Genomic DNA, 14,918 nt, shown 5'->3' on the forward strand with positions numbered 1-14,918 from the left:
TTACTGGATGGAGGAAATCTAACACTAATCTATAATTTATAGAAGAGAGCGAAGTCATGTTTGAGGAGGGAAATAAGGTAAAGTGTCATAGCTGGTTGAGTTAGAGATTCTCCGGAAAATTATACATTCAAGAAATGGCCATTTCCAACTCTTCTTGGAGAGAGGGTCTAGGTTCCAGAAAGACAAAGAAGAAACATGAGAGCTGGAAAAGACTGGCCGCAGTGGAAATTTAAGTGTGTTCAAAGTACAGGGAGTTCACATTCCTAAGCAAGTATTGAAGATTTCAGTATCCTTACCAGAGAGATGAGGCCCAGTACATGCTTTTATTCCTCTTTTTCTTTTTACTCCACCAGCCCTGAAGGGGACACACTAACTCTTTCTGATGGTGTCACTGAAGCAGTTTCTCTTCTCTGTGGTCTGACTCTGAGAACCCCAATTTGGTTTTCACCAAGGCCGGGATCAAATATTTACAGGATGAGGGGCAATGAGGACATGTTTAAAGTTTCCTGAGTCTCCTGGGTTGGATCTCAGAGCTCTTCATTGAATAAATTGTTCTATTATCCTTTCACTCTCTAAACAATTCACCTTCCATGAGTACAAAAAAATTGCCTTCAAGTCGATTCAGACTCTTAGCGAACTTATAGGACAGAATGGTATTGCCTCAGAGGGTTTCCAGGAGCAGCTGGTGGATGCAACCTTTGGGCTAACATCCAATCTCAAAAAAGATAAAACAAAAAATTTTCTGCCAATTTTGTCTCTTTGTAGACACAATGAAGGGTTGTGGGGGCCGGAGGGGAGGGGTCTGTGAGATGGATTTATTTCCTCCAAGGAGAAATTCTTCTGTCTTTAGTTTCATTTTAAAGTAACAAGCTGTCTCTTAAGGAAAGTTAATTGCTACAAGGACCCAAACCTAGGAACCATCTTTCTTAGAGTGAAATCCCACCTTGGGAAGTGCTTGCCTTAAAGAATATTTGGTGATTTTATGGGACACTTGGTGTACTCAATGTTATGTAGGCAAGCAGGTTCCATTTGAAGAAAAGTAAGCTGGTTGATACTTTTAATGCTATTAAAGAACTAATAAAAGAAGGGCTGAAAAATATCCCCTGACATGCACTTAGTAACATGAAAACTTTGTTCATCTTAGAGAGGGCTCCATTTATTTCCTGGCTCTGTAAATAAAGTGGCAGGGTGAGAAATAATTCAGGTGGGCTGGTTGAAGAGTGATTGAGAATTGAAGAAATGTAGGTGGCAGGTATAGACCTATTTTGTAAAAGTTTGTCAGGAAAGGGAAGGAGAGAGATAAAACATAGCCTAAAGTGAATTTGGAGTATGGGAGAATTAAAAAAAAAAAAGTAATAGTATGGGAAAGTGTTTAATTTTAAAGATGATCATATATAGTGCAATATTTCAATACATAGGCAGTTATGACTACATAATTTTCAAGATGTTGTATACACTGAAGAAGCCCTGGTGGTACAGCAGTTAGGCATCAACTGCTAACCAAAACTTTGGTGATTCGAACCCATCAGCTGCTCTGCAGAAGAAAAATATGACAGTCTGCTTCTGTAAAGATTACAGCCTTGGACACCCTATGGGGCAGTTCTATTCTGACCTAGAGGGTCACTATCAGTTGGAATCCATTTGATGTCAACGAGTTTGGATTTGATTTAGCATAACCCAAACCCAGTGCCGTCGATACTGTAAAATAATGACAATCATAGTGTTCTATATCCCCAAAGTGCAGAAGACATGGGTCCAGAGATCAAAGGGTGGAAGTATAAATGGCCCAACATGACATCGCTCCCAGTGACCCACTTGGGGAATTTGTACTTCAGATTTCCTCAACTCTGGCCCCAACTCATAAAGAGAGTTCTTCTTCCATTTTATATTGCCACCAGAAATATCTACACATCCTCACCAACTCTGTTATTTTGTCTTTTTTATTATTTCTATCATTATTAACCCCCACCCCCAAGCATCTGTCAATTTGTCATATTGTGGAGGCTTACCTGTTGCTGTGATGCTAGAAGTTATACTGCCAGTTTTCAAATACCAATGGCAGAAAAGTTTCAGCTGAGCTTCCAAACTAGGGGATACTAATAAGAAGGGCCCAACAGTCTACTTCTGAAAAGAATTAGCCACTGAAAACCTTTTGAATAGCAGTGGAACATTGATACAGTGCCAGAAGTCGAGTCCTTCAGGTTGGAAGGCACTCAAAAGACAACAGGGGAAGGGATAGCTCCTCAAAGTAGAGTCGACATTAATGACGTAGATGGAATCAAGCTTTCGGGACCTTCATTTGCTGATATGGCACCACTCAAAATGAGAAGAAACAGCTGCAAACATCCATTAATAATTGGAACCTGGAACATTCAAAAGTACAAATCAAGGAAACTTGGAAATCGTCAAAAAAGAAATGGAATGCATAAACATCAATATACTAGGCATTTTTTTTTTTTTTTTTTTTTTTTTTTGCATTAGCAAGCTGAAAAGGACTGGTATTGGCCATTCTGAACTGGATAGTCATATGGTCTACTATGCTGGGAATGACAACTTGAAGAGGAATGGCATTGCATTCACTGAAGTACAATGCTGTCAGTGATAGAATACTATCCATAGCCTACAAGAAAGACCAGTTAATGTGACTATTATTCAAATTTATGCACCAACCACTAAGGCCAAAGATGAAGAAACTGAAGATTTTTACCAACTTCTGCAGTCTGAAATTGATCAAACATGCAATCAGGATGCATTGATAATACTGGTAATTGGAATGCGAAGGATGGAAACAAAGAAGAAGAATTGGTGGTTGGAAAATATGGCCTTGGTGATAGAAACAACACCAGAGATCACATGATAGACTTTTGCAAGACCAACAACTTCTTTATTGCAAATATCTTCTTTTCACCAATGTAAATGGAGACTATACTCATGGACCTCACCAGATGGAACACACAGGAATCAAATAAACTACATCTGTGGAAAAACTCAATGGGAAAGCTCAATATCATCAGTCAGAACAAGGCCAGGGGCCGACTGTGGAACAGACCATCAGTTGCTCATATACAAGTTCAGGTTGAAACTGAAGAAAATTAGAATAAGTCCATGAGAGCGAAAGTATGACCTTGAGCATATCCCTCCTGAATTTACAAACCATCTCAAGAACAGATTTGACTGAAGACCAGACAAGTTGTGGAACACCATCAAAGACATCATACATGAAAAAAGCAACAGGTTGTTAAAAAGACAGAAAACAAAGAAAAGACCAAAAAGGATGTCAGAACAGACTCCGAAACCTGCTTCTGAACGTTGAGTAGCTAAAGAGAAAGAGAGAAATGACTAAGAGCTGAATAGAGGATATCAAAGGGCAGCTTGAGAAGTCAAAGTAAAGTATTATAATGACTTGGGCAAAGACCTGGAGGTAAAAAACCAGAGGAACAACAGGCTTAGCATTTCTGAAGCTGAAAGAACTGAAGAAAAAAATTCAGGCCTTGAGTTGCAATGGTGAAGGATTCTATGGTGAAAATGTTGAACGATGCAGGAAGCATTAAAAAAAGATGGAAAGAATACACAGTGTCACTGTACCAAAAACAATTGGTTGACATTCAACTATTTTACAAGGTAGCATATGGTCACCAACCAATGGTACTGAAGGAAGAAGTTCAAGCTGTATTGAAGGCTTTATTGAAAAACAAGGCTCCAGGAAATGACAGAATACCGATTAAGATGTTTCAGCAAATGGATGCAACACTGGAAGCGCTCATTCGTCTATGCCAAGAAATTTCCAAGACAGCTCCCTGGCCAACTGAGTGGAAGAGATCCAGTTCATGCCTATTCCCAAGAAAGGTGATCCAAAAAATGAGGAAATTATTGAACAATATCATTAATATTACACACAAGTAAAAGTTTGCTGAAGATCATTCAAAAGCCGCTACAGCAGTGTATCAACTGGGAATTACCAGAAATTCAAGCTCCATTCAGAGGAGGAAGTAGAACAAGGTATATCATTGCTAATGTCAGGTGAATCAGAAAGATGTCAGAGAATACCAAAAAGATGTTTACCTGTGTTTTACTGACTATGCAAAAGCATTCAACTCTGTGGATCATAACAAATTACGGATAACATTTCAAAGAATGGGAATTCCAGACAACTAAATTAGGCTCATGAGGAACCTGTACATAGATTAAGAGGCAGTGGTTCAAACAGAGCAAGGGCATACTGCTCTGCTTAAAGTCAGGGAAGGTATGTGTCAGGGTTGTATCCTTTCATCATACCCACTCAATCTGTATGATGAAAAAGTAATCTGAGAAGCTGGAAGTATGAAGAAAAACAGGGCATCAAGACCGGAGGAAGACTCATGAACAACCTGCAATATGCAAATGACATGACCTTGCTTGCTGAAAGTGAAAGGGACTTGAAGCACTTACTGACAAAGATCAAAGATCACAGCCTTCAGTATGGATTATACCTCAACATAAACCCAGTGCCGTTGAGTCGATTCCAACTCATAGTGAAGAAAACAAAAATCCTCACAACTGGACCAATAAGCAACATCATGATAAACAGAGAAAAGATGAAGTTGTCACGGATTTCATTTTACTTGGATCCACAATCAACACCCATGGAAGCAGCAGTCAAGAAATCAAAAGTTGCATTGCATTGGACAAACCTATCACACACACACAAAAAAGTACCCCTTTAAAGTGTTGAAAAATGAAGATGTTACCTTGAAGACTAAGGTACGCCTGACCCAAGCCATAGTTTTTTCAGTCATCTTGTATGCATGCGAAAGCTGGAAAAACAAATCTGTCTTGGAAGAGGTACAACCAGAATGCTCTTTGGAAGCAAGGAGGGGAAGTTATGTATCACATACTTTGGACATGTTATCAGGAGAGATCAGTCACCGGAGAAGTACATTTTGCTTGGTAAAGTAGAGGGACAATGAAAAAGGGGAAGATCCTCAAAAAGATGGATTGACGCAGGGGCTGCAACAATGGGTTCAAGCATAAAAACGTTTGGAAAGATGGTGCAGGATCGGGCAGTGTTTTGTTCTGTTGTACATAGGGTTGCTATGAGTCGGAACTGACTCCATAGGACCTAACAACCTAACAACAACTTTATTATTAAAGTCATCCTCATGGAAGTGAAGTTGTATCTCAATGTGTTCTGATTTGAATGTCCTTAATGACTAATGATGTTGAGCATCTTTCATGTGTTTCATGCCCCTTCGTACATCTCTTTTAAAGAAATGTCTATTCACACCTTTTGCCCATTTTTATTTGGTTATTTGGGTATGGTTGTTAAATTGTAGGAGTTTCTTTTATGCCCTTTTATACCACCTTGTTCCCTTTTATACCATCCTGTTATATTGCACCATAACACTGCTGAACCAACATCTTGGGACAACCCTATGGTACAACCAGAAGCAAGCTAACTATGGAAGCAACAAGGATAGGTAAGACTGCCTGCGATGACAACTCATTGCTCAGGATTTTTTACTTTGTTCATTTTTCTAAGCCAAATTTCCTACTTTGTTGTTGAGTCTGTCAGCTAGTAGATATTTATTCTATAACATTTATTTTCCCCTTAATTTTTGCCAAAAGGCAAGTGCAAAGATGTCATTTTCTGTAAATGTCTTTCAGGTCTAGTTGTTTCATAATGTTGTTTGAACTCTGTATTTCCTTACTATTTTTTTTGTCTAGATATTTTAATCATTATTGAAATTTGTGTATTGAAGTCTCCAACTATTATTGTAAAACATTCCATTTTTCCCTTCAATTCTGTCAGTGTTCTTTTCATATATTTTGCTGCTCTGTTTTTAGGTGCATATGTGTTTTTAATTGCTATATCTTCTTAATGAATTGACCCTTTTACCATTATTTAATGTCTGTCTTTGTCTCATGTAACAGTTTTTGACTTAGTCTGTTGTCATTGTTGTTAGGTGCCATCGACTCAGTTCCAACTCATAGTGACCCTGTGTACCATAGAACGGAACACTGCCCAGTCCTGTGCCATCCTTACAGTTGTTCTTAGGCTTGAGCCCACTGTTGTAACCACTGTGTCAATCTACCTTGTTGAGGGTCTTCCTCTTTTCTGCTGACCCTGTATTTTACCAAGCATGATGTCTTTCTCCAGGGACTGATCCCTCCTGACAACATGTCAAAAGTATGTAAGACACAGTCTCACCATCCTAGCTTCTAAGGGGGCATTCTGATTGTACTTCTTCCAGGACAGACTTGTTTGTTCTTTTGGTAGTCCATGATATATTCAATATTCTTGACCAACATCACAACTGAAAGGCATCGATTCTTCTTCAGTCTTCCTTATTCATTGTCCAGCTTTTCCATGCATATGATGTGATTGAAAATACCATGGCTTGGGTCAGGTGCACCTTAGTCTTCAAGGTGATATCTTTGCTTTTCAACACTTTAAAGAGGTCCTTTGCAGCAGATTTTCCCAATGCAATGTATCTTTTGATTTCTTGACTGCTGCTTCCATGGGTATTGATTGTGGACCCAAGTAAAATGAAATCCTTGACAACTTCAAACTCTTCTCTGCTTATCACGATGTGGCTTACTGGTCCAGCTGTGAGGATTTTTGTTTTCTTTCAAGCAAGGTTGTGTTATCTGCATAACACAGGTTGTTAATGAGCCTTCCTCCAAACCTGATGTCCTGTTCTTCTTCATATAGTTCAGCTTCTCAGATTATTTGCTCAGCATACAGATTGAATAGGTATGGTGAAAGGATACAACCATGATACACACCTTTCCTGACTTTAAACCACTCAGTATCCCCTTGTTCTGTCTGAACACCTGCCTCTTGATCTATGTACAGGTTCCTTATGAGCACAATTAAGTGTTCTGGAATTTCCATTCTTCAGAATGTTATCCATAATTTGTTATGATCCACACAGTCAAATGCCTTTGCATACTCAATAAAACACAGGTAAATATCCTTCTGGTATTCTCTGCTTTCAGATAGGATGCATTTGACATCAGCAAGGATATCCATGGTGACTTAGTCTAGTTTGTGTAATATTAATATAGCCACCACAGCTGTCTTTTGGTTACTATTTACATGGAACATTTTTTTCAACTTATTTGTGTTGTTGAATCTAAACTGAGTGTCATTTACAGCATGTTGTTGCATCGCTTTTTTGTCAGTTTGTTTTTGTTTTTATTTTTTGTGTTCTTTTATCCATTCTGTCTCTCTGTGTTTATTGAAGATTTAATCCGTTTACAAATTCAGATGAGACACAAAAGAGGGTATTAAATAATGATAAAAGGGTCAGTTATCAAGAAGATATAACAATTATAAACATACATGCACCTACCAACAAAGCCTCAGAATATATGAACAAAATACTGACAGAACTGAAGTGAAAAATAGTTCTACAACTGGAGTAGAGAAAATACATTTTCTTTAGTGTTTCAGTATCAAAATAAGAGGATATATTTTCTTGTTTAGCTGTATAACCTGTGATTAAATCTTTAGCCTTTGAAAATTTGGATTACTTGCCCTGGAATCTGTGTTGCAATCGTTCCTTTGTAGAAAAACAAGTTCCTTTGTAGAAAAACAAGGTAATCGAGATTTTGTTGTTGATTAAACCAGGGGACAAGACAATGAGCAATACCATCAGAACCTGAGATAATTGACCAAAGTCTGGATCCATCTTGTGATCAAAACCAGGATGGCAATAAGAGACCTGCTAGATGTCAACAATAGGTGACTTTGACATAATGTCCACCTCAAAGAAGAATCAACATTCCTGGAAATCTCTAAACCCTGACCCTCTCCCTAAAAAACCATCCAGTCAGCCCTTTTGGGGCAGACAGAATTTGGGGAACCCTCTGTTTCTTGAACATGGTGTTCAATAAAGCCCTCTTGCTGCTTACCTCCTCCTGTCTCAGTATTGGCTTTGCAGCAGGCAGCTCAAACCCGCAATTTGTGGTAACACAACAGTATTTTCAGACATCAAAACGCCACTCTCAAAAATGGACAGTATATTGAGAGAGAAGATAAATAAGAAAATAGAGAATTTGAACAACAGTATAAATATATCAGCAACGACTTGACAGCAACGGGTTTGGGGTTTTTTGCTTTATTTTATTTTTCCCATATCATTAAACTTTCATGTCAAAACTACTTGTACTTTCCATTTTAGAAATAATGCTTTAGTATAAAGAATGAGAAAGCTGTCTTAGACTAGAAACTGATGTAAATAAATTTTCTCAGTTAATTAATTGCCAACTTGTGAATCTCATCTCCTTTCCTGCCATTGCTGTGATATAAATTGTTACTTGTACTCATTCTACTTGTTAAATATCTATTTGTTTTGGCTGGAAGGCAGAGCATAAGATTACAGGCAAGCTGAACTCATGCTGTCCCATGGTTCATTCCTTTAATAAATTTTATTTGTTTAAATATCAAATTGGAGTGTTGGTCCAGTGAATTCACGAGGACAAATGTTGGGTTCAATAGAAATCAAAATATATTTGATCATTTTTAACAAGTTTCGCTGCTAATGGTGGTGTATGTTGGGGAGGAAGGGTGATTCAGGCTCCCAAACTAGAAAAATTAGGATATATCTTTAAAATGATAAAGGATGTTGATTTTTAAATGAGAGATAGCATTCAAATGGAATCACTAAGAAATGACAATTAATGAATATTCAAAGGACTAATGCTAAAATGATAAGTATTCAATAATATTCTGCTAATTCAAACAAATGCAATGTAATGAAAAAGAAAAGGTGCATAAGTATTATAATGTCAAAAACAAATTTGCCATTATTTGTAGATAAGCACTGGGAGGTGGAGAGCCCTTAGATCTCTGAAGATGCAGCCCTGTGTGAGTTCTTCATTGATCCATTTTAGCAAACCCCCTAGGGAAGTTGTTCCCAAAGTTCAGCTGTGCTTGATAAGATTCACCTACATGTGAGGAGTGTGCTTCTTAGTTCAATAGGATACAGGAGACCAAATGGGCAGCTCCTGTCCGGAGGGAGAAAGGGACAGGAACTGGTTGAATGGACACAGGGAACCTGGAGTGGAAAGGGGAGGGTACTATCACATGGTGGGTATTGCAACAAATGTCACAAAACAATGTGTATAAATTATTGTATGAGAAATTAACTTGAGATGTAAGCTTTCACCCAAAACACAATTTAAAAAAAAAAAAAAAATTAGCAGTTTAAATCCACCTAGTGGCACCACAGAAGAAAGACCTAACAATCTGCTCCTATATAGATTGTTGTTAGTTGTCATCCAGTCATTCCAAGTCAAGCCAAGAAATCTCTATGGAGCAGTTATACCCTATAACACTTGGGGTCACCATGCTTAGGCCCCACCTAAGACCAATTGAATCAGAATTTTGGGGGCTAATTCTAATGTTCACCTGGGGCTGAGAACCACTGGCCTAAAAGATCTGTACAAATCTCCTTTGTGATGGAGAGGCCAAGAGCTGGGTTTGACTTAAGATGTCTATGAGTTCTTCCTACCTGGGTTGACATTCACTTTTGCTCCACACCACCCACTTCCCCACCTGGATGACATTTTCCAGATTGCTATGTCCAATTGTCCACAAAACCTCTTACCCTTGGGATACCTGTTCCATGTCCCAACTATCCAGGGAAAAGTTACTGTTGAAGATCTCAGTTCAAGCATCATTCCCTCTATGGAAGTCTTTTCAAATTCTCGTTTCCAAGGGTACAATGAAAACATTCTCCTTTCTGTCCCTGAGGCCTCATCAACAAGTGTAGTTTTCCATCATCATACCTGTGACACTTATTGCCCCCTGTTCACAAGCCTGAAAATGTACACAAAAAACCATGGCCTGGCTGATGTCTTTAAAAAAAAAAGAATAGATAAGATTCAGCTGGAGGTTTACAAAAACACCAATTGCTGGGACCCACAACTGTGGGAATTTCAGACTCAGTAGATCTGGGGTGCAGGCCAAATATTTGCATTTCTAACAAGCTCCCAGGTGGTGCTGAATCTGCTTGTCCAGAGACCACACTTTCAGAACCACTGTTCTTGTCTGTGTCCCTGGTGCTTGGACCTAATAAAGGTTTTTTCTTCACTGTTTACTGCTTCCCCACAAAGCCCACCCTCACCAGGATACACTGGCTTTCAGATAGCATCATGGAAGCACTTGGGTGCCCTTGCTATTTCTGCTACAATGATTTTCCCCAGAAAGTACAGGGAGATACACCATGCAGACAATGCTGATCTCATTTCTCTCAAGGTCCAGTATAGTTTTCTTTGGGGCCCTGGGAGGTAACTTAAAATTTCCAGGAATTCAGGGACTGAATTCTCAGAGTATGTTATTAAAGAAATTGTTCTATTGTCATTTTACTCTTAACACAATTCAGATCCCTTGGGGTAAAGAGAATACTAGAAAAAAAAACTTTCTGCTAAGTCTGTCTCCCTGAGGGTAGCTGTGGAGACAGATGAATTTCTTTCTTCTAAATATTCCTTCTTTATCTATTATGTTCAAACACTTGCAGTCAACAAATTCTACTGGAGATTAAACAAGTTCTCTCATCTTCCTTTGAAGAAGTCTTCCAGGACCCACATGCTCCTTGATGTATTACCATAACTCTTGCCTCTCTTTAACAAGGTTTAATTTCCAAATTAGAAGTTTCACCCCAAGGGATGTGTTAATGCTTCAAGAACTCTCAATAACCTTGACCCTCAAAATCTCATTGTGACAAAAATGAAAAGTATTTTGGTTAAGCTATCTTTTGCAGCCTTATGGATTACCTGGAGTCTACCATGCCATGAAAGCAGAATAATGTCCCTATTTCAAGAAAGAGAATGCAGTCATTAGTAACTTCACTACTGAAAAAAATCAAGCAGTTTACAGACTGGAAATATCCCTTAGAATGTATTGAACACGTGAGGTCACTGCAGACCTCAGGGAGAGTGACTGTGATGGAGGTAGAAAGACTCCAGATCAGGTTAGTTGAAGAGAGAGTAACCAGTGTGGAAAAGAAAATGCAAGTGCAGACCAAATATTTAATATTTAAAAGTTAGGAGCAATACCCAAAGGGGAATGTGGGGTGATGAGTGGGCCTTATTTACATTAAAAGATGGAAACGTGTTGAACTATATTGGAAATTGTATTCTTGCATGCAGACATTGGGATATACAGGATAAAGAAAGATAAGTAATAGTGTAAAGTACTAAAACATCAGGAATGGATGGGATAGAAAGCTCAGATGGATATATTGAACAGACATTCAACAATGAAATAATCATACACGAAATTATTTAATTACAATGGTGGCTAATGTTGTGATGAATGTGTACAGTGTCCAATGAGAGCATATGACTGGTGGGAGCCCTATAACTGAGAACTGAATAATCATGGATAGGATTCAGCAAAGCACCATCTTGTCTTTCTAATTCTTGACTCTCTAAGCAGCAATTTCTCCCTCTATCTGTCCAATTAACTGATTATACTGCCACGAGTGCAGACTGATGAATACCAAACCAATATATTTCACCTCTGAAGTAATAGCACCAGTGAAGTATTCTGTAATCTCTTCTAACTCAGTTCTTGCAATAGTAAACTGATGTCTTATTCTATCTTAAATGTTGCTTTTCCTATTTTTCTATCTCCTTTAATGTTAAGGCCATCAATTCCTGCACCATCTAGACCAGTTGTTCTCAACTGGGGCTATTGGTAATGGGGACAACTGGTAATGTCTGAACAGATTTAGAGTTCTCACAATTGCGGGATAGAGTGCTGGAATGTAGTGGGTAGAGACCAGGGATGCTGTTAAACATCCTACAATGCACAGGACAGGTCCCCACTGTGATGGTTGAGATTGTGTGTCAATTTGGCTGGGTCATGATTCTCAGTGTTTGGCAGTCATGTGCTGTTGTGGTCACTTCCCTATTGAGATTTGATTTGTGATCACTCCCATGATGGGAACTGCTGTGAGTAGCCAGTCAGTCTAAGGGGAGTTTCTTTGGCAGTATGGTCTGCACGGCGTGTGGACAGATGTTCCGGCAGCCTCAGAAGGTTTTACTCATTCTGGATTCTGCAACTAACTCCTGATCATCTGACCTCAGGTCCTTGGGACTTGAGCTATCAGCTTACCTGCGGTCTTGCCTGCCGATCTTGGGATTCACTGAACTTTACAGTCTGAGTAACAGCCCTTGCTGTCTAACTTGCTGATCTTGGGTTTGCTAGTCCCCGTGGCTATGTAAATAGGAGAAGCTTCTAACCCCACCCACAGACTTGGAACATTACAGCCTCTACAACCTTGTAATTTTCTTGATATAAATCTCTCTCTCTCTCTCTCTTTCTATATATATATATTTATATGCTTTATTGGTTTTGATTCTGTAGAAAAGTTGGCCTAAGACACCCACCAATGAATCATTCAGCCCAAAATGTCTGTAGTGCTGAGGTTGAGAAACTCTGGTCTAGACTGTTAAGGAATAAAATTAAAACTATTCTCAGCCATTTTCTATTATTTTATCATGGTATTGAAAATATTACCCAAAATAAATCTCACCGTACCTTCTCTATTATTTGGTGCTTCTTCATTTTTCTTAATATCATTTTCCACAATTCAAACATATTGGTGCATTTGTTCATTTTCTTTTTTCCCCACTGGAATAAGCTGTATAAGGACAGGAACTATTTTTCCTTCACGACTTTTTCCCCAGCAAATAAAACACAGTAGATTCTCAATAAAAATTCCTTCTATAAAATGAACGTATCAGTAAATCTCCTGGAAGCCTAAGATTGAAATAGATTGAAAATAAAAAGGAGAGATACTCTCCCTACTCTAATTAAATGTTTACAAATGTGCTAATTTTTTTCAAATACTATTAGGATACAATCCCAATGAAAAGTACATTTTAGGTAACAAGCCTTACAAGATAAATTCAGAATTTCTGGGGTTGTTTTAATAAATCCTTCAAATAAAAACACAGAAAGCAGCAGGCACTCTCCTTATCTACCCATTTCCTATACAGTTATGGAAAGGAAGTCGTTACTGGAGAAGACTAGGAAAACAATATAAAATATTGCTTTATAAAATATTTATGGACTTGGAGCACTACCTGACTCCTATGTTATTGAGGATGCCACATATTCAACACAATCTAAGATTGCTCTGACCAAATGTCTGACTTCGTAGTACTTGACCCTTTAAAACTAGATTGTAGTGATGACTGTACAACTCAATAAATTTACTAAAACCATTGGATTGTATCCTATCACCATACCTATTCAATCTGTATGCTGAGCAAATAATCTGAGATGCTGGACTATATGAAGAAAAATGGGGCATCAGGATTGGAGGAAGACTCATTAACAACCTGCATTATACTGATGATGCCACCTTGCATGTTGAAAGTGAAGAGGACTTGAAGCACTTACTAATGAAGATCAAAGACCACAGCCTTCAGTAAGGATTACACCTCAACATAAAGAAAACAAAAATCCTCACAACTGTACCAATAAGCCACATCATGATAAGCGGAGTAAGAGATTGAAGTTGTCAAAGATTTCATTTTACTTGGAATCAACACCCATGAAAGGAGCAGTCAAGAAATCAAAACATACATTGCATTGGGCAAATCTGCTGCAAAGGACCTCTTTAAAGTGTTGAGAAGCAAAGATGTCACCTTGCAGACTAGGGTGCACCGACCCAAGCCATGGTATTGTCAATCACTACATATGCATGTGAAAGCTGGACAATGAATAAGGAAGACCAAAGAATTGACACCTTTGAATTGTGGTGTTGGCGAAGAATAATGAATATACCATGGACTGCCAAAAGAATGAACAAATCTGTCTTGAAAGAAGTACAACAAGAATGCTCCTTAGAAGCAAGGATGGCAAGACTGTGTCTTACATACTTTGGTCATGTTGTCAGGAGGGATCAGACCCTGGAGAAGGACATGATGCTTGGTAAAGTACAAGGTCAGTGGAAGTAAGGAAGACCCTCAACAAGATGGATTGACACAGTGTCTGCAACAATGGGCTCAAGCATAACAACTGTGAGGATGGAAGCAGGACCGGGCAGTGTTTCATTCTATGGTACACAGGGTTGCTATGAGTTCGAACTGATTTCATGGCACCTAACAACAAAAACATTGGATTAAACAATGGGTGGATTTCATGGTATGCAAATAATATATCAATAAAACCGTTAATAATTTTTCATAAAGATTTCCATGGATTTATACAAGCTGATTTGAAAATATGTAATTTTTTTTTTTTACAACAGCTTCTAGTACGCATCAATATGTTTATGCTTACTACTCGGAATTGAAATCTCTCTCTTTTTTTTTTTTATACATCTTCTGTCTCCTCACTTTGTACATAGCAGAAAATAAATACACATTTGATTAAACTTAATGGGATCAAGGTGAATTCAAGCCATATCCAACAAGTCTTTTCTCACTAACAAATTATAATTTTTCAGTAAATTTTTCTTCTGAGTTTTGTGTTGGGCCCAAAGTCCCCAGTTCCTTTCATGACTCCCTGAATACCCCTCACAGTCTTTATCAACTGTCTTAGTTTTGGTTCCCACAGAAGGAGACCCTGAGACCAGGATTCAAGTGCAAGCAATTTACTTGAAGGAGCAAGGAATATGGATGGGAGTGAGGAGAAGTGACATAGGAAAGAAAATACATCCCATAAAGCTTGCATTAAGTCAGCTACCACAGTGAATGAGCAGAGTTTTCATCCTGGGAAAATTCTGGAAAATGTACAAAACCCACATCTCAGAATTACCCCCAAGTAAAGAGGCATATCTCACACCTCTCAATGAAGGCTGCCCCTGGAGATATATAATTGCTGGGTCATTTCTGCCACCATGCATCTGACAAAGTAGGTTCCAGTTGGTGCTGTCCATTGGCAGTCGGACAGATGTGCAATAGAGGTGGTGAGA

Source organism: Elephas maximus, chromosome 3 (genome assembly GCF_024166365.1).
Source record: "Elephas maximus indicus isolate mEleMax1 chromosome 3, mEleMax1 primary haplotype, whole genome shotgun sequence".
In the NCBI taxonomy this organism is placed as follows: Eukaryota; Metazoa; Chordata; class Mammalia; order Proboscidea; family Elephantidae; genus Elephas; species Elephas maximus.